This window comes from Pimephales promelas, chromosome 1 (genome assembly GCF_988280905.1).
Source record: "Pimephales promelas chromosome 1, fPimPro1.hap1.1, whole genome shotgun sequence".
Classification (NCBI taxonomy): domain Eukaryota; kingdom Metazoa; phylum Chordata; class Actinopteri; order Cypriniformes; family Leuciscidae; genus Pimephales; species Pimephales promelas.
Window position 1 is genome coordinate 4865491 of NC_142769.1, and position 19964 is coordinate 4885454.

The 19964-nt window shown below is 35.6% G+C and overlaps 1 long non-coding RNA gene across 1 annotated transcript; it reads right to left on the reverse strand.

Moving 5' to 3' along the window:
- Nucleotides 1-15976: 15976 nt before the first annotated feature.
- LOC120493411 (uncharacterized) lies at nucleotides 15977-19735 on the reverse strand. Its single transcript, XR_016146297.1, has 4 exons — nucleotides 19559-19735; nucleotides 18892-18960; nucleotides 18400-18500; nucleotides 15977-17715 (listed from the first exon to the last, which is right to left on the reverse strand). It is a non-coding gene; the product is annotated as an uncharacterized LOC120493411 (long non-coding RNA).
- Nucleotides 19736-19964: the final 229 nt, after the last annotated feature.

Here is a 19964-nt window from a genome sequence, read left to right on the forward strand (position 1 = left end):
ATTTGCTCCTAGAGAGCTGGAGCAGAGCCAAATCCTCATGGAGGAACATAACAAGTGGAAACATGCTGTGCACCGTGAATCTCAAAGACTGAACGAAACCGTGCACTTCCACGTATCACGCGACTCGAGTCTGGGTGAAACATGCTGATTTATCACATGTATTCAGCGCTTCACAGCTTAATGCGGTGAAGGTTTTGCAACAAAACCAGCATCATCCCCAAAGCTGACTATGAGAAAACTACAAGCCCTTGGAATAGGAAGGTATTCAGATATGCTGCTATTTATGTTCTGTTGCTTTGAGATAAAGTCAGTCTGTTGAGTACAGAGCTAATCTTCAGCGAGTGGCCATGAATAAATGGCCCATTTATAAAATGTACTAATGTGTGCTCTAGTATAGTGTTAATTAATGGGTCAAAACCATGGATTTCAACTTCCAACCGTCTTTAACTGGGATTATGAGCCAGGTGAACTGGTGCATGTTACTTAATGCCTTGTTGGTCATGGCGCAGGAATATTTCTGTTACACTTTATTTTGATGGTCTGATTTTGATATTCTATACTAATAAGTAACTTTGGGTAACACTTTAGTTTAGGGTCCAATTCTCGTTATTAGCTACTTGCTTATTAGCATGCATATTACTAGGATATTGGCTGTTTACTAGTACTTGTAAAGCACTTATTCTGTATGAACTTATTCTACATCTGTTAATCCTACCCAATGCCTGGAAAAATGTTGCCTGGTCTGATGAGTCTCGATTTCTGTTGAGACATTCAGATGGTAGAGTCAGAATTTAGCGTAAACAGAATGAGAACATGGATCCATCATGCCTTGTTACCACTGTGCAGGCTGGTGGTGGTGGTGTAATGGTGTGGAGGATGTTTTCTTGGCACACTTTAGGCCCCTTAGTGCCAATTGGGTATCGTTTAAATGCCACAGCCCATTGTTTCTGACCATGTCCATCTCTTTATGGCCACCATTTCCCCATCCTCTGAATATCTGTGTGGTGTTTTGTGAAGATTTGAGTTTGTTCTTGAAAATTAAAGCTAAAAGCTACTGTTCTTTGACCCTGTTTCATCTCCGCTGACACCACAATGCAGTGCTGAAAGCTTTTTTGAATGGCCTTGTGTGAATATGGATTTAAATGGATACAGAATTTATTAGGACAGTCGAAGAATGATTTATTATTTCAGCCATTTTTATTCACTTCTGTTTCAGTAAATGTCACACTCACAGCTTTCATGTTTCCCATGTGTCATGTGAAATAGCGGTAACTGTTTCTTTGTGGTTCTCTGAGGGACTTTCTGGGAATAGTCAAAATCAGAACAGTGTTTTCCACACACAGCCGCATGATGTGCGCCGCGTGGTCTTGTGATTTTAAATTATAACAGGAGCATTGAACAAGAGTTAAATATGCCTATATAAACATTTCTTCTTTGAAAAATATTTTTTTAACTTTATATAAAGAGTTCAGATGCAAAAGCCTCTAAATGCCATTTGAAATTTTCTTCTTTAATGATGATTTTTATTAAACTTGTGTATTTAAGTTCAGTAATTTCACTTAAATGGAAATGATAATTACCTATTAATTGTTATTTAAGTGAAATTACTGAACTTAAATATGCAAGTTTGATAAAAATCATCATTAAAGAAGAAAATTTCAAATGGCATTTAGAGGCTTTTGCATCTGAACTCTTCATATTTTAAAGATGTCTTAATTTAACCACAACATATAGATAGCATTAGCGAGATGGATAATGCTGATTAATATTCAACATTTGATTTTGCATGTATTGTATACAAAAATGTTCAAATATTTGAGGTCTATAAGAATTTTTTTTTTAATACTTTATTGTTCAGCAAAGATGTACTAAATTGATCAAAGTGTCAGTAAAGACTTTTGCATTGTTAAAACAAAAGATTTGTTTTAAATAAATGCTGTTCTGTTGAACTTTATTAATCAAAAATCATAATATAAAATAAAAAAGTTAAATGTTTTCCTCCACAAAAAATAGAGTTTTTTAACATTGGTAATAATGAGAAATGAATTGTTTCTTGAGCGGCATCAACATATATGATTTCTGAAGGATCATGTGACACTAAAGACTTGAGTAATGATGAATGAAGCTAACATTACATACCTCATACCTGTACATGAGACCTGCACATCACACATCGATAGCACTATCATCTACACAGTTGAGTTGTGGCCCTTTATTCCACTTTTCAGAATCAAGAGTAGATTTTGAGTGTTTTGTTTGCACTTACTGTTTGCTTTGGCTGCGGCTCAATAAAAGCCATTAAAGATTGACGGATGTTTTTTTTTTTTGCTTGGCAATCCTGATGGGCTTCAGCACAATAGAGATTAAAGAAGCCTCAGCCTGTTGTTGCTCATCACTCTCTGGTTCTATCAGTGTTTAGAAACTCAAAACTACTTACAGGCATAGTGAAGTATAATATATATATATATATATATATATATATATATATATATATATATATATATATATATATATTTTAAATCCACCCTCCAAGTCCATATGTACATTTATACAACAACAATGTACTAAAAATGGAAATGTTTTTTTCTTTGCGTTTTTTTGCATACAGACGACAAGGCTGTCAATATGATCTGTTGTTAACTATTAAAAACACTTGCTGCGTCCCAATTCGCTTACTTATACTACGCCCTAAAAGTATGTACTCTTTTTGTGAAGAAAAAGTACATACTTTTGAGTGTGTAGCAAAAGAGTAGGCAAGCTTTGGGTCATATTATCACGTCATCTTGAACGGACAGCTCTGTCGCGTGCTGCGTGCATCCTGTCACAGTAAACTGACCTGTCAATCATCTTGTCACAGTTAAAATCCTCCATTCTATCTAATTTGATTTCCTACCGTTTCGGAGAGCACGTTCTCCTCGTGTTTGCAATTTGAATATAATGATGCATTTAAAAAGTAATAGTTAAACGTATCTTTACAAAAGTTCGCAATGCTGCTGCATATATGCAATATACGTAATGTGGACAACATTGAATAAATTCATTTTCGTCAGGTGAGATACTGATAATTAATCACTTAGCACTAAGCTCTTTAAACGACTCAGTATTCTGCTGCCAGGCCAGTAAATGACTGGCCAAAACTATGGATGGAAGTAAAATAATGACAAATGTATTTGGGGCATTTTTGCATTTTAATGCATTGGATTTTTAGTTGTTTTTTTTTTATTTGCTGAAATTCAACATGGTCGTATATTTAACCCTCTGGCGTCGGCAAACGCACCGGTGCGTTTTGCTCGATTTTTTTCACAGCAGAAAAATAGACTTAAAAAACACCTTCATTTCTGGTCATACAGACTTAAGGGATAGTTCACTTTGAAATTAATTTTTGAAATGTTTTAGCTTACCTCAAGGGCATCCAAGATGTGCTGTCTGTTTCCACAGCATTTCCAATTTTGACATTTTTTGGTCGAACCGTTGTTGTCTGTCAGTCATATAATGCAGTTTTAGGGGGTCCACCTCAAAGAGGATGCACAGAGAAGTCCAAATTAAACATGATTTAATGACTCGTAAATGTAACATCGATGGCCTAAGACACGAAACAAGCGGTTTGTGTGAGAAAACGAACGGTATTAATATAGTTTTTACCTTAATAGCCGTCGAACTGATCTGAATCAGATGTCCAACTGAACCGAACTGAACCGTCTTCAGACTTTACGCCGGAAGTGATCTCTCGCGCGTCGTCACGCATTGTTTACACGGTGATTTTGGAAGTTTCACTAAACAATATTTAGATAAATCGAAATCGTCCCGTATATCTAAATATGTTTAGTGAAACTTCCGAAACTGAAAGTGTGACATAGTAGAAAATTCTCAAATGAAACCAAGAGCTGAGGCAAAGTCCATTTGTGATCTCTCAAGTAATAAATTGAGCTTCAAATTTTCAATATTTATGTTGTCCAATCCATCAAAAAAAAAAAAAAAAAAAAAAAAACCTAATCTCCCTTCATAAAATATTTAAAAAGCTGGCTTCAGCTAAGGAATATTAATGCATTAAGGATTTTTTAAAACAAAAAAAAACACCCTAGAAACTTCAATTCCCAAGGAGCCAGACACATGAATTTTGCATTTAGCTTTGAAATCACGCCTCTATCATGTGAACATCCCTGAGATGTTATTCTATTTTTATAAAGTCATGAAATGTTCACTCATGCCCTGTGTCAATGAAATGAGCAACTTGCTGTGGCCTTTTAACATTATATAAAGAGCCTTTGATCAACAAGAAAAGTTTGTAGAGCGAGGGCTGCACAGATGCCATAGTACTTTCATTATAGTGCTTATTCAAGTGTGTTTCTCTCTAACATCCTCCTTCAGTGTTCAAATTGGATGACACACATGGATGCCACAAATAATTAAGACTGAAGTGTTTTGGGTGCTTTCAGAGTGCCATGCACATGCTATATATATATATAAGTTGGGCCAAGACTCTTCAATTTCACCGCTATGAGCTACTGTGTCTTGATAAATGAAAGTAATGTTTTTTAAAACAAGGTTGTGGCCTTCAATCTTGCTTTGTGAGGTTTGACATTATAGAGGCGGTTCAGAATCCAGCCAGGAGACAAAGGTTAGGAGGCCTTTAAACCTGATGTTTTAACACCAAGAGTTTTAATATGATCCAACACTATCTACAACCAATTCGTACAAATTCGTACAAGTGATTAAAAGGTGGCTAATTCATACGAATTCATACAACCTCACTCGTACGATTTGTCCCACATGATCGGTAAGTTTAGGTGCGGGTCAGGTCATTCGTACGAATTCATATGAATTTGGTAAAATATGAAAATGTACAATACCAATTAGCAAAAATTGTACGAATTTGTACGAGTGAGGTACGGATTAGCCACCTCGTAAAATCCGTACGAATTGCCATGAGATCAGGTTGGATAATCCAGGTACTGACGTGCTGTATTACGAATCAAGTGTATTAAGCTTCTTTTAATGCCAAACTTTTGAATGTTATACCTATTTTGTATGTTGCACTAAATGTGGACTATATGGTCACACTTTAGTTTGTGGTCCAATTAGGGACGTAGAATAAGATCATGAATAAGGTTTAATATTTGTTTTATAAGTTCTAATAAACAACCAATATCCTAATATGCATGCCAATAAGCAACTAGTTAATGTTGAGAATTGGACCCCAAACTAAAGTGTTACCATATGGCTTTGGTTGAATGAATGATTCAAAGATTCAGTTTCACTCACCAGTGGATCATGGATTTAAAGCAGGAATGAAGGACCATGACCAAGTCTTGGATTGGATTTTAAAATCAATGGTCGATAATGATTGACCTTTAAGGTGAACGTGATTTCACCAAGTACAACATATTTGCTGATCCTGGAACAACATTGCAATCGACCAATCAGATTTGAGGGTTAGGAGCTTCTACATTAGTGCTATTCATCATCTGTCATTTCCCTATGATTTTATGGGAAAGTTGTAGGATTCGGGGGACAGGGTTGGGACTAAACTTTTGGACAGGAATGTTTTTCCAGAATCAACAAAACATGTTGATCCAGGAAAATGGCGAACTTGGCAAAATCGCATTTAGAGCACCTTTTAAGAGTGGTCAATCTAAGAGAAACCAGTGAAGACAGCTTGACCCAGATAGCAAACTGACATTGAATCAACGTGGAAATATGACATCGAAACAACGTTGATCTGACATTGTTTTGCTCATTGAATTAACGTTGAACCAACGTCAGTCGCGTCATTCTTTCCAAACTAACGGAAAATCAACTTGAAATCAACGCGTTGTTTCAACGTTATGAAAGCAAACCAATTTTCGATTTTCATTTAGCTTTGAAGAATGCCGCGTCTGACGTTGGTTCAGCGTTAATTCGATGAGCAAAATCAACGTTGTTTCAATGTCATGAGAGACGTCGTTTCCACGTTGATTCAATGTCAGTTTGCTGTCCAACTACTTGACCTTGAATGACAAAAGACTTTACAGCTTTCACATATGAGCCACAGCATGAACCAGTAATTCGCTGTAGAGACAAGCCAGAGAAGAAAGAAGCTCCTTCGCTCACCTTTTCCCATTTTCTGGCACAGAAACCTCTGCACTGATTGCAATTGTATGTAAGGATGTTGATTCTGCACTCATTTATAGTAGCTGGAAATTGAAGCTGCACATGAGGCCCTTGGGGGCACCTCAGACACAGTGTGATCTCTTTACAGAAATGAATCAATTGAAGCCTAGTTGCCTGCTTGCTTTAACAAATAGCTCCGAACAATAAAGGGATATTTGCCTTTGCATCCACTGAATATATTAATTTGAGATTGTTTTTTCCGCTGCTCCTGCATGCCGAACAATGAAACGCTACATAAATTGCTTATCATTCAAATTTGATGACTTTTTAAAGGACAGATTGTAATTTGTATGTTTATAGGCTGTAGTGAAGGGCATGCCTGGAATAGATATGCTTTCCAAACCGTACTGTTTGTTGGAGACATTGTTTGCATTTGAATACTGAATAGTTGTTCAGCGTTCGAACAAACGTTTAGCAGTTGTACTAAAGGTGCGGTAAAAATGTCATTTTTGCACCACTTTTAAAGCAGGTTTCCTCAGCACTACCCCTGTCTGCCATTGGTAAAAAAAAAAATCAGAAATCCCGCCTTAAACTCACTCTATTGTTTGAGCTGGTGTTGCTATGTTGGGCAAACAGATAACGGTTTTGATACACAGAGACACAGACTCCCACAGTGTTTACACTCGAATGTACACTTAAAATCTTAAAAGTAGCTACATGCTTAAAAGCACATGAGAGAGCCGGGACGGTTGAAACACTTATGTACATATTGTTACAAACATATTTTGTCATTTATTTTCATTTTAAGGTTCATATTAACATTTTTGTTCTGTCACCCATAGAGAATAGGCGATAAGCCTTTGCGCATTTTGCGTAATCTTTCTAATAAGCTATTTTTTTATTTACTGTTTTTTCTTTGCATGATCGTGTTTATTTTTTCTTTTCATTGTCTTATTTTTCATAAATTTCACCTTTATTGTAAGCCGCTTTCTCCTCTGTCATTTGAACGAGCGGTCGACTTCCTGATTCTATGAAACCACTCCCTCAGAAACAGGCAGAGGGCTCAGATTGGTTAGTTTGGGCCGGTGTGTTGTGATTGGCTAAACTGTAGAGCACGTTGTCCGGATACTTCATGCCCATTACCTTTACGGGCGAAAGCTGCATATGTTCCTGTCAAATGTAAATAATGGTGTCGATACTGCAGTATCAGTATGAGCAAAAATCAGACCCAGAAAGCGGCGATGAAGAGAAGCAAGCAGAACTACACCACACACGGCTCTTACTAAACGCTTCTAAATGGTAATTTGCCTATATTTTTAACTTTACACACGTTTGTCTTACACAATAGCATCGAACTGACTGGCTACTATATACACAAACAGTGTTGGCATTTACGTTCTTGATCCAATCGAAAAATAACACCATAAAGTATATATACTTGAAAAATACATTTACAACATTAGTACATATACAAATTCAGGTCCAAAATGTTTGTACGCGTTTGTCGTAGACACAAAATATCATAACTAGTAGCGTTAGCCTAGTGGCTATAAAGCCAGCGCTGGCATTTGATAAAACTAAAACACAAGGCTACGTCTGGAATTATACATGCAAATACATTTAAAATGATGAAGTCTTAGTCTACTTACAGGTTGTGTCCCAACAACTGCTGCCTCTGGTTTTAAAGTTGGAACTGCTTCATGTTTTAGTAACAGTTTCTTGTTGAATCCGGCATTGAATTCATGGAGATTCTGGAAGCTGTCTTCCGTAAAATGCGCAGAACAGAGAACTAAATTACGATCGTCATTTTCAGGAACATAATCAAACATAAATTGTATCCATTGTTGACGAACTACAACATCCGTGGGAAGCCCGAACACAGAAGACCTGACAGCTGGATGAACATAACACACTCTACGAGCCGCAGAAATATGGCCATGCCCTTTTTCACATATTCCATAGGGAGGGTTGATGCAAATGTATGGGTTAGTGACGTCTAAAACCCGTTGTAGTCCCAATCGAGTCGTTTTTGTAGGCATTAAACTTCCTGATTTTTAAAAGACGATATCTCTGCTTACATTGAACTTTCAGCGCATCAACTTTGCAGATACTGTTCATGCACCAACAGCAACATTACACACTATTGAAAATGAAAAAAGTGAAATCGCAATCAACCACCCCTTTAATCAAAAATATCTTAAACTGTGTTCTGACGACGAACGAAAGTCTTACGGGGTTTGAACAACATGAGGGTGAGTAATTACTGACAGAATTTTCATTTTGGGGTGAACTAACCCTTTAACGCTCTCTAAAAATCACCCATAAAATTTGAAATGTCTCCTAAACAAAATTATACATCTACATCAGCTTCATGAGCAGGAGGAAAAGAAACATCTTGTGAGATTACAGCATCTCAAGAATCTTTCCTTTCAAAAAACATTAAACCTCCTGCCATATCACGCTCCTTTCTCACAGCAGCCCAACCCGACCTGACATTCTAAGAGTCTAAGAAAATGAATTGTCATGCATTTTTATGCTTTATTATGCCATGCGATACAGCATGCCCTTCACATTACACCTTCATCTTCAGCAGTGTGGAGGTGTCAGCCGCCACAGCTTTATGAGAGGGTGTTGAGTTGATACTCGTGGCTGCATTCTTTAGTGATGTTTGCACAGACTTTGTCCTTTCAACAAGTTCCAGCAAGTGTCACAGTCGTCTTTCTGTATTTTATTTTCATTTAAGTTGGGCAAACATGGCAAAAAGTTTACGTTTCTGTCCTTATAACTCATATTTAATGGATTATCTAAGACAAATAAATAGACATAAATACAAATCTGCAGTCAAATTTTACTTACACAAAGATGATAATAAAGACCTTGTCCGAGAAGTTTCATCCTTTTGCAGGTCAATGCAATAAAATATTTCTGCACTAAACATGAAAAAACTCAAACTTAGCAATAGTCAGGGACCGTGTTATGAATATTTTATGTGTATGTGTGTTTTGACGAATGAATTTTGCATTGGACGTGGTCGTAATTAACAACTAAAGGACATTTGGGTTGACAATTGGATTACAAAACTATACAAAAGTGTGGCCAAAGACTGTTGTCTATGATATGCTGACATATTTTCAATTACATACAAGAACTTCTTCGGTTTCTCACAGAGTCTTTTGTCTGTTTAAATCAAAAATGATAACAAATAGAATGGATGAATAAACACATTTTGAAATGTTCTCCGTCTTTATCTGCCGGTTGACTTTTGGGGCTTAACACACTCCTGCCACAGCAAGAAACGTAATTATTTTTCCATTAAATTTGTGCAAGATAAGAGTGGGAGTGACTTATGTTTGACAGCACAGCAGGGAATAACTAAAGAATGGGGCATGAAAAAAAATATTTTCACTACAAGTACAGAAAATTATGGAGATATCTATACCTGCAAAAATAAATGAATGCAATAAAAATATAGCACAAACAACAACAAGCTCAAGTCAGGGGGAACTTCGCTTCACAATAATCTTGGCATCTGTTGGTTAAAAACAACTGCAAACATGGCTTGGAAAACGTCTAGAATTTGTTTGCAGATTCCACATGGTTTGGTATTGGATCCGTGACTAAAAAGAGTGTCAGTGATAGCTAAAGTCTTGAATTCATGTTGGTTTTATTTTGAAAAAGCTTTTATATCAATTCCAAGAAACATTTTTTGAATTTAGTTTAGACTATAAAAATGTAATGTGGTGTAACTATCAAGTAAAGTACAACCTGAAAGCCCCTTGTGGTGAAAATCAAGCTTTTAATGTTGTTTATATGTCTATGTGGTGTTTTTAATATGATTCAAGACAAACCATGTGCAAATTCATAAGTCGACACCATTTATGAGTATTTTCTCTTAAAACTGCAGATTAAATTGCAGTTAAATTGTTTTTAAATTTGTTTAAATACATTGAGGTAAAATGTGTTTTTACTCATATCGTGAATTATTCATTTGTAAGTATCTTCAAGTTTTTTGGGAGTCCCACCACTTGACATTATACTATGACCTTGGCACACACCCCTTACTTCTGATTGGCTACAAGTGTTCTGGTGTTCGGTCTGATCCATTCGGAGGCGTATTGCATTCACTTGAAGAATTTTTTTTTTTTCTGAATTAACAAGTTAATTATCTCAGAATTACGAGATAATTTTTCATGGAAAAAGTTTTTGCTCTGTTTTTCTGAATTAACGAGTTAATTTAGAAAAACAGAGCAAAAAAATTCCATGAAAAACTAAATCAATAATTCAGAAAAACAGAGCAAAAACTTTTTTTCTCATGAAAAATTAACTCGTTGATTCAGAAAAACAGAGCATAAAAAATTTCCATGAAAAATTAACTCGTTAATTCAGAAAAACAGAGCAAAAACTTTTTTTCTCATTAAAAATTAACTCGTCAATTCAGAAAAACAGAGCAACACTTTTTTCTCATGAAAAATTAACTCGTTAATTCAGAAAAACAGAGCAAAAGTTTTTTTCTCATGAAAAATTAACTTGTTAATTCAGAAACTTTTTTCCATAAAAAATTATCACGTAATTCTTAGATAATTAACTCAGAAAAAACAGAGATTTTTCTTCTTCAAGTGAATGCAATACGCCTCCGTAGATCCACTTTTCAAGAGCGTTTTTCAAAAATCGCTTACTGCGCCTTTATATATTTTATTGGCCTCTCTATATCCTTATTTAATCCTTTACCATATTTGTCGCGATACAAATAAAAACACAGACTGCAAAGAAAATCTGTTATTTATACCAGGGGGAAAGGGTGGTCAATGCCTGCTGGAATTGCACATGTTGATGAGATGGCACACACGCACTCCTGGCTCATCCGGATTCATATCCGCTGGATTCATTTTTTGCTTTGTAACAGGGCTGAATGGAATCAAAGTGTGTCTTTTACTTCAAAAGATGTAATGACAGCTCAGTGAACCGATCATCCAAATGCCCCAATCTCCTGTGCATATTTGAATATTGAAACGAAGCATCGCCACCACATGTAATAACAGCTCAAAATGGAGGTGGGCCGAGCGTTATTGAGGCAGATGGTGTCGGTTTTTTCCTCCCAGTAATATTACAGCTCTCTGGATTTGTCATTCTGCTGTCTTTCACAGAGTGTGAGGGAAATGTCATCCATCACACGGATCATTTCATGCCTCAGACCTTTATCAGAGTAGATTCACATTTAAGGTGGAGTTTTTATGCACTGACATTAAGCTCACATGATGGATGATAGGCCAAACAAACCCTGAACTTCAGTCCTCAATCATACAGCTGCAGGTAATGATTCCAAATGTCTACACATCCACATTTAATGATACAAATGTTGATGTTCACCACCCAGACACAAACAATATTCTTAGATTATTAATCACTGTGTTATACATTACAGAAGGGCAAGAAGCTTCGCAATGATTCTTGATTCTTGATTCGACCATCTTGTCCGGAGACACTGACTCGGCGGTGGCCATCTTCTACGGAGACACTGACTCGATAGCGACCATCTTGTCCAGAGACACTCACTCGACGGCGACCATCTTGTCCAGAGACACTCACTCGACGGCGACCATCTTGTCCGGAGACACTGACTCGGTGGTGGTCATCTTCTCCGGAGACACTGACTCGATGGCGACCATCTTGTCCGGAGACACTGACTCGGCGGTGGCCATCTTCTACGGAGACACTGACTCGACGGCGGCCATCTTGTCCGGAGACACTTACTCGACGGCAACCATCTTCTGCAGTCCTGTGCAGTGTGCCAAGAAAACATCCTCCACACCATTACACCACCAGCCTGCACAGTGGTAACAAGGCATGATGGATCCATGTTCTCATTCTGTTTACGCCAAATTCTGACTCTACCATCTGAATGTCTCAACAGAAATCGAGACTCATCAGACCAGGCAACATTTTTCCAGTCTTCAACTGTCCAATATTGGTGAGCTCTTGCAAATTGTAGCCTCTTTTCCCTATTTGTAATGGAGATGAGTGGTACCCAGTGGGGTCTTCTGCTGTTGTAGCCCATCCGCCTCAAGGTTGTGCGTGTTGTGGCTTCACAAATGCTTTGCTGCATACCTCGGTTGTAACGAGTGGTTATTTCAGTCAAAGTTGCTCTTCTATCAGCTTGAATCAGTCGGCCCATTCTCCTCTGACCTCTAGCATCAACAAGGCATTTTCGCCCACAGGACTGCCGCATACTGGATGTTTTTCCCTTTTCACACCATTCTTTGTAAACCCTAGAAATGGTTGTGCGTGAAAAACCCAGTAACTAAACAGATTGTGAAATACTCTTGAGACCAACAACCATGCCACGCTCAAAATTGCTTAAATCACCTTTCTTTCCCATTCTGACATTCAGTTTGGAGTTCAGGAGATCGTCTTGACCAGGACCACACCCCTAAATGCATTGAAGCCACTGCCATGTGATTGGTTGATTTGATAATTGCATTAATGACAAATTGAACAGGTGTTCCTAATAATCCTTAGGTGAGTGTATATAACTGCATAATAGTTTGTTTTTGGAGACAGAAAGTGCTTAAAGATGTTTCAACAATGTTTCGGGTCCCAGACCCAACCTCGACCTCCTCGTCCCACATTTATCATCCTTCAGTCTGAGAGTCATTGCTTTGACGTTAAAGTATGCGGGACTCATGGTATCTGGCTCCATAATCAGATGCACACAGAAGCATCGGGCAGAGCTCTGTGGTGGTCTTTGTTTGGTTTTTACATTGAGAACCACCATTCTCAGAGGTATTTATGGAGAGTTTTAGGGGGTACAGAAAGTTACAGTACACTAAAGAATGAAGATCAGTGTGTCACAGTAAATTGCTCTTTTTTGGAAAATGCAGCAGTCCACATTAAATTCAGTCTGGCTCTACTCTCACTGAAACTTGATGAGTCCAATTTAGTGTCCAAATGGACACTATGCTGGGCCAGCCACAATAAATAATCTGAAAATAAAATCAATAGGCAGCGCAGAGACCTTTCTGACAAGAGAAATAAAAGGATGATCTATTTAAAAAGTTGCTATCGCTATGCCTTACATTTCATATTCGCTATATATATATATATATATATATATATATATATATATGAAGAGTTCAGATGCAAAAGCCTCTAAATGCAATTTGAAATTTTCTTCTTTAATGATGATTTTTATCAAACTTGTATATTTAAGTTCAGTAATTTCTTAAATAACTTAAATAACAATTAATAGGTAATTATCATTGCCATTTAAGTGAAATTACTGAACTTAAATATACAAGTTTGATAAAAATCATCACTAAAGAAGAAAATTTCAAATGGCATTTAGAGGCTTTTGCATCTGAACTCTTCATATATATATATATATATATATATAAATTATATTACATTATATTATGAACAGAATATTTATACATTTCTAAATATATACAATGATGTAATGAATATAATACATTAAACTATATTGTTAAGAAGTAACCAGAAGATACATTCATACAGACATTTGGTTAATTAAATTAGAAATACAGATTACATTAGTTATCTCTGTTCAAAAACAACAAATGAATGCCTCAGAATCAGCCTGATTAGTTCATATTTGAGCCTATTCGCACAATTCTGATTTTATCTGGGCATAATATTTATTTATTGTTTTTTTTTTCTGTGTCATGTATTTTCTTTTATCAATTTAAGCTATTAAAATGTGCTATGAGTCACTGGAATACTACATAACGCCTTGTAAATGATTGTTGGCTGACACATTTTGGTGGACGGGCTTCTAGAGTGAGGGCTTACTTGAAAGGATGGGTGGTCTAATTCAGTCTAATTCAATTCAAGTCGAGTTAAAGTTTGCCTTATATCTCGCAATTCAGACTTTTGCTGCATTCACGTCATGTCATAATTACCGTAATGTCGAGCTGACAACACGTGACGTTGTTATGGCAGCACTATCAACACCTAAATGAATCTGCAGCTCTTACAGAATACAAGTTGCAATTCAACAAGTACAAGTTGGAAATCTCATAATTACAGTAATTTTAACATTTTACGCACATAATAACTCGCAAATGTGAGTTTATATCTCACAATTTCTCAGGAAACATCCTACACTATCTCACGACCAATTCGTACGAATTCGTACGGGTGATTCAAAAGTGGCTAATTCGTACTAATTCATACGACCTCACTCGTACGATTTGTCTAAACCCACGTGACGTTATGTTTAGGGGCGGGGTCAGGGGTAGGTCATTCGTATGAATTCATACGAATTGGCTAATTCGTAAAATATGTATGATTTAGCAAAATCGTACTAATTCGTACGAGTGAGGTCGTACGAATTGTTACGGATTAGCCACCTCGTAAAATTCGTATGAATTCCCGTGAGATCGGGTTGAAACATCTTATACTTACAATTGCGAGTTATAAAGTCAGAATTCCGAGATATAAACTCACAATTGTGAGATAACAAAAAAAAAGCCTGAAATGTGAGATAAAAAGCCACAATTACTAATTTATTTATTTGTGGCGGAGACAATCTTGCACAGAGTAAAGAAAATACATATCATATTTATATCATTTTTATCTCACAAACTTCCTGAATGTTTTTTCTCCTGAGTTTGAACAGAGAGCACGCCTCAGTAATCTATGATTTCTAACAGTTATAAAGTGCTCTTGACAGTAAAAATATGGTGACTGCCAGCACTGGTGAGCGATTCACACAGCTGTTTGGCTAACCAGCTCAAGTGTTTGAGTGAACACAGACCACATACCTGGAATTTGTGAGAGAGGCAGGTAATGAAATCCAGGTCCTTGAAATGGAAAACAACAGCTTTGGTGAAATCTGTCGCTATGTCTCCTGAAGAGCTGGTTTGGAGACAAGCATCCATTAACAGCTCTAGTAGCAGCATTTACAGCTTCGCTAGCATCGGTGGAGGTGCTCTACAAGACATAAGAGCTGCAGGTTTTGTTTATATATAGATGCAGTGGATCTGGGCCATCATGGGAACCCAGGATAAGAGTTTCAATGCAGTGTTTCCTCCATATCAAACCCTTGACCAAACACAATGGGTCTAGTTCATATTACAGCCATCTCCAAGTAGCATTGGAGCATTTGACTGCATTTTATTTATACCATGGCCATTCTTTTTATTCAAGGGTTATTATTCAGTATAAGACCAAATGCTACCCAATTTACAGAGAAACAACATATTATAAGCCTATATAGGCTATATGGTAACCTTTTACTATAAAGGTTCATGTATTAACTAACATAATGAGCAATACATTTGTTACAGAATTTATTAATATTTGGTAACATTAGTTATTAACTGTTAACAAGATTTTAATAAAGTATCAGTAAATGTTGAAATAAACATTAGCAAAGATTAATAAATGCTCTAAAAGTGCAGTTCATTATTAGTTCATGCTAACTAACTAATGCTACCCTGCAAACAAGCCTGCACTGGCCCTGTCCGGGCCCACTTAGGGCTAGCCTAAGGGCCCCCTGCAGGCTGCTAGCGCAGGGCCCATGAGAATTTGCTCATTGGCAAAACGTTGGGCCTGCATGGGCAGCCCTCACTTAGCCCTCACTAAACCCACACAGGGCCCGCACACTGGGCCCACAAAACGTTGGCCCTGCATGGGCAGCCCTCACTTAGCCCCAAGGAAGCCCTCACTAAGCCCACACAGGGCCCGCACCGCACACACAGGGCATCTACAACAATAGATCTAGTTCACAATTAATCTGTTTCACTATAAATACTTTTTGGCTAATATAACTATAAGTCTTTGGGAAAAACAATTATTCTATACATCTGAATGCAGTCACCACATAACTAATTTCTGTATTTTCACAAATGTACAGAAGTCAAAGGGATTTCAAATCAATGTATTTATTAATTACAAAACATAAAACATTAAATTCAGGTTATTATATATAATATAATTACACTATTATATATTCACATAAAAAACAGAAACATAGAAAACAGCTGTTTTACATTATGATAAAATTTCACAATATTACTGTTTTTTGTTGTTGTTTTTTTTAAATAAATGCAAATAAATGCAAGCTTGATAAGCAGAATAGACTTCTTCCAAAATGTTTCCAAATTTTTTACCTGTATACTGTATATGATTTTATACAAAATAAATAGTAGTTAATAAGATTGACACTGTATTATATCTAGTAATATTGAAGCTAAACAGAGTCCCTATAACAGTGCAATTTGTAGATTTTTAGTCTTCGAGAAAATGTTTTATGAGTTGCAAACCTCTTTTTCTTTGCTTTCTCTCTCTCACAAACACAACACATCAGTTACACAAAACATCAGTTAAATTCTTCATTGCAGGTGCACAAATCCTATTCTAAAAATTACCAAACTCATAGGGTCATATTTTTGTTGATAAACAGTAACATTTTGGCCAATTATGCACATTTCTTGGTGTATAATTTTGTGAATCATCTATACTGTTTGGCTATTCTCATGTGGTCACACTTCACTTTTCATTCACAGTCACATATGCTCAAACCCCGTGTGGCCGTGCCTTAAATGTCAGCATACATTTCTTACAGGGCTGTGCAAAAGTTAATTGCGATTAATCGCATTCAAAATAAAAGTCTGTGTTTACATAATATATTTGTGTGTGCTGTATATAATTATTTTGTATTAGGGCTGTGAAACGATTAATCGCATCCAAAATAAAAGTTTGTGTTCACATAAATTATATACGTTTGTGTAGTGTGTATAATTATTTTGTATATATAAATACACACACATGCATGTATATATTTAAGAAATATTTGCATGTTTGTACTGTATATATGTTTATACAAAATTAATATTATACATAAATATAAATCTTTGATATCAATAACACATTTTTCTTAAATATATACATGCATATGTGTGTATTTATATATACAAAATAATTATACAGACATATATCATGTAAACACAAACTTTTATTTTTGATGCAATTAATCGTTACACAGCCCTATATTGTATATATAAATACACACACATGCATGTATATATTTAAGAAAATGTGTTATTCATATATAAAATATTTATATTTATATAATATAGATTATGTATTCATATATATATATATATATATACACAGAATTTAAGTGCAAATAATTCTTAAATATATACATGCATGCATAGGTATTTATATATACAAAATAATTATATACAGCACACACAAATATATTATGTAAACACAGACTTTTATTTTGGATGCGATTAATTGCAATTAATTTTTGCACAGCCCTTTTTGTGATTTGAAAAAAAGAAAATTATTTGTACACCTCCAATGAAGAATTTGAAAAGCTGTAACTGCAGTGTTTTTTGTGAAAGAGAAAAAAGTTTGAAACTTAAAAAAAAAAAACGTTCTCTCTGTGACTACTTTACACCTGACTACTTTTAACTGACTACGTTACACCTACAGATTCCACTGTCACAGGTGCTCTGTTTTGCTATAATGAAACCTTTACAGAACATGATAGTAATCCGCCATCCATGTAAAAGCAGAGGTCGGTGTGGTGTACAGGTACATCTGTCCAGCCAACATCTCACGCCTTGATGCCTTCCACTGTGGATCCCAGAAAACCTGCAAAAAAAAAAAAAAAAAAAAAAATACAGTTCAAAATCTATCATACATAATCATACATCTGGTATCACAAATTATTCCAGGTTATTATAACAATTCCAGGTTCAATCAGGTTAAATGCTCAATATTAGAGCTGCACAATACTAAAAACCTTAAATAAAATATTTAGTTTATCTGCTGCTATATATATTGCGATATAAAAACAAATTTCAAGAGATTATTGAGTGAATCTGCATTGAAAATTATAACAAATTACAAGTATTGATAAATTCAATAGAAGAAAAATACAATTGAAATAAGCAGTGCATGAAGTTTTTTCGGAAAATCTAACTTATCAGGTACGGAAATTGAATTATCTAATGTAAAATAAGTCTTCACTGAGGTACAGCCTCTCTCTACTCTTACAAAATGACAAACAACCAGCCTGAAAAACACATGACAATGACACAAGATAATGTCTATAATAAATAGTGTGTGTGTAATTTCTTCAGTACCGTCAGCAGAACTGATAACATCTGAGCTTATCGATACTGCAGTCTTCCTTAATTTGGCCCCAGGGCCCGTTTAATGTTTAATACCGGGTTTCGGAACCTATTCCTACATATGGGTGAGTTCATATGGATGAAGGCCTGTTGTGTTTGGCCTCTTGGTTTGTGATGGTGATATAGCTATTGTGAAACTCACCTTCGTCATGTACTGGGTGTGGATGGCATCAAGATCTTGTCCTGAAGAATCACAGGATCAAATGATATCTCATCTGGTAACAAGAGCACAGCCATAACCCCCTGAATTCAGCATTTGAAAGTAAAAAGAATTTCAGTATTTGTCAGTCAAACATACATAAAAAAATAGCTTTGAGTTGGACAGTATGGTGTCTCATTGGCCAACATAATTAAACACACCCAGAGAAAAATAAATAAATAAATAAATATATATATATATATATATATATATATATATATATATATATATATATATATACCCATGACTATTATCCTGAATTATTATAACTATGACTATTATAACATTATATTTGCCACCTATTATTTAGCTTCTCAAGTACAATGTCACTGAAAAAAACTGTAGTTAATGAATTTAAAGTGAGAGACTTCATTCAAAATCATAAATCCTACAGACCCACAACAATTAAACAGTATTGTATGAAGTTTTGCTTACTATAGTCGAGGTCATAGCCGTGGAGATTGTCTTGGACCCCAGGGGGTGCAGCAGGACATCTATGATGATCTTCAAGAAAATAACATGCAATGTGTCACAGAGCCAACAATATTACATTGAATTTACAATAGAACAAAGGGTTTAATACAAGGAAGCAAGCTAGAGCATAGCTAAAGAATATACATAAAAAATCTTAAGGTAATATATTGTGCAATAATGCATATGAAATAATTATCATGATTAAACAATAATTCCCCTTTGTTGTGTTTTTTTCCTGTTCCTTCTGAAATCACTTATTACCAATATTTGTAAATGACGTCATTAAGTACGTTACAATGAATTCTTTCAAGGTTAAATAAATTAACTTAGCTAACTTCCAATCACCCATTGACAAATTACCAGCAAAACAAAACTATCAAAAACTGTTATCAACACAAAAATGTGGTTAAAAACCCACACTTATGTAAAACAAGAGCTCAATTGTAACGTAAACAACTTAACGTTAGCTCTTCTGAAAACGGTTCAGTCAGATGCTAACGGACTTTATCGAAGACACAAAACTATTTCTATAAAGTAAATATTCAACAGAAGTGTATCAATTACACGTAAGACATATATCAGGAAGGTTTGTATGTATTATTTGTGTGATTTTGGTAACTAGACTTACCTGAAAGCAGAGAAAACAACAGTGAGAGACGCTAGTTTGCTGTTTGTCAGTTGATGGGTTTCCTCGTTTCCATGGTTTCCATCTGCTCGCGCGCGCTCCTGTCTTTGAATCAGATTTGAATGCGACTCGCGCACGTACGCCCATATTGAAACCATAGAACACGTCAAAAGGCACGCAGCATTTGAATAAACATCTAGAATTATAACATTTAACAATTTAAAATATCTTTAATTTTATATAATGAATTTAAACTCATTGTGTAGTTCTATGACCCATTCAGTTGACAATTATGCTTTTTAATACCATTTTGCTTTTACTTTTATTGTAAAGCAATTTCATGACATCTGTATTATATAAAGGCCTACATGTAATATAAAGAGCAACGTGTAATATAAATATGTAACAT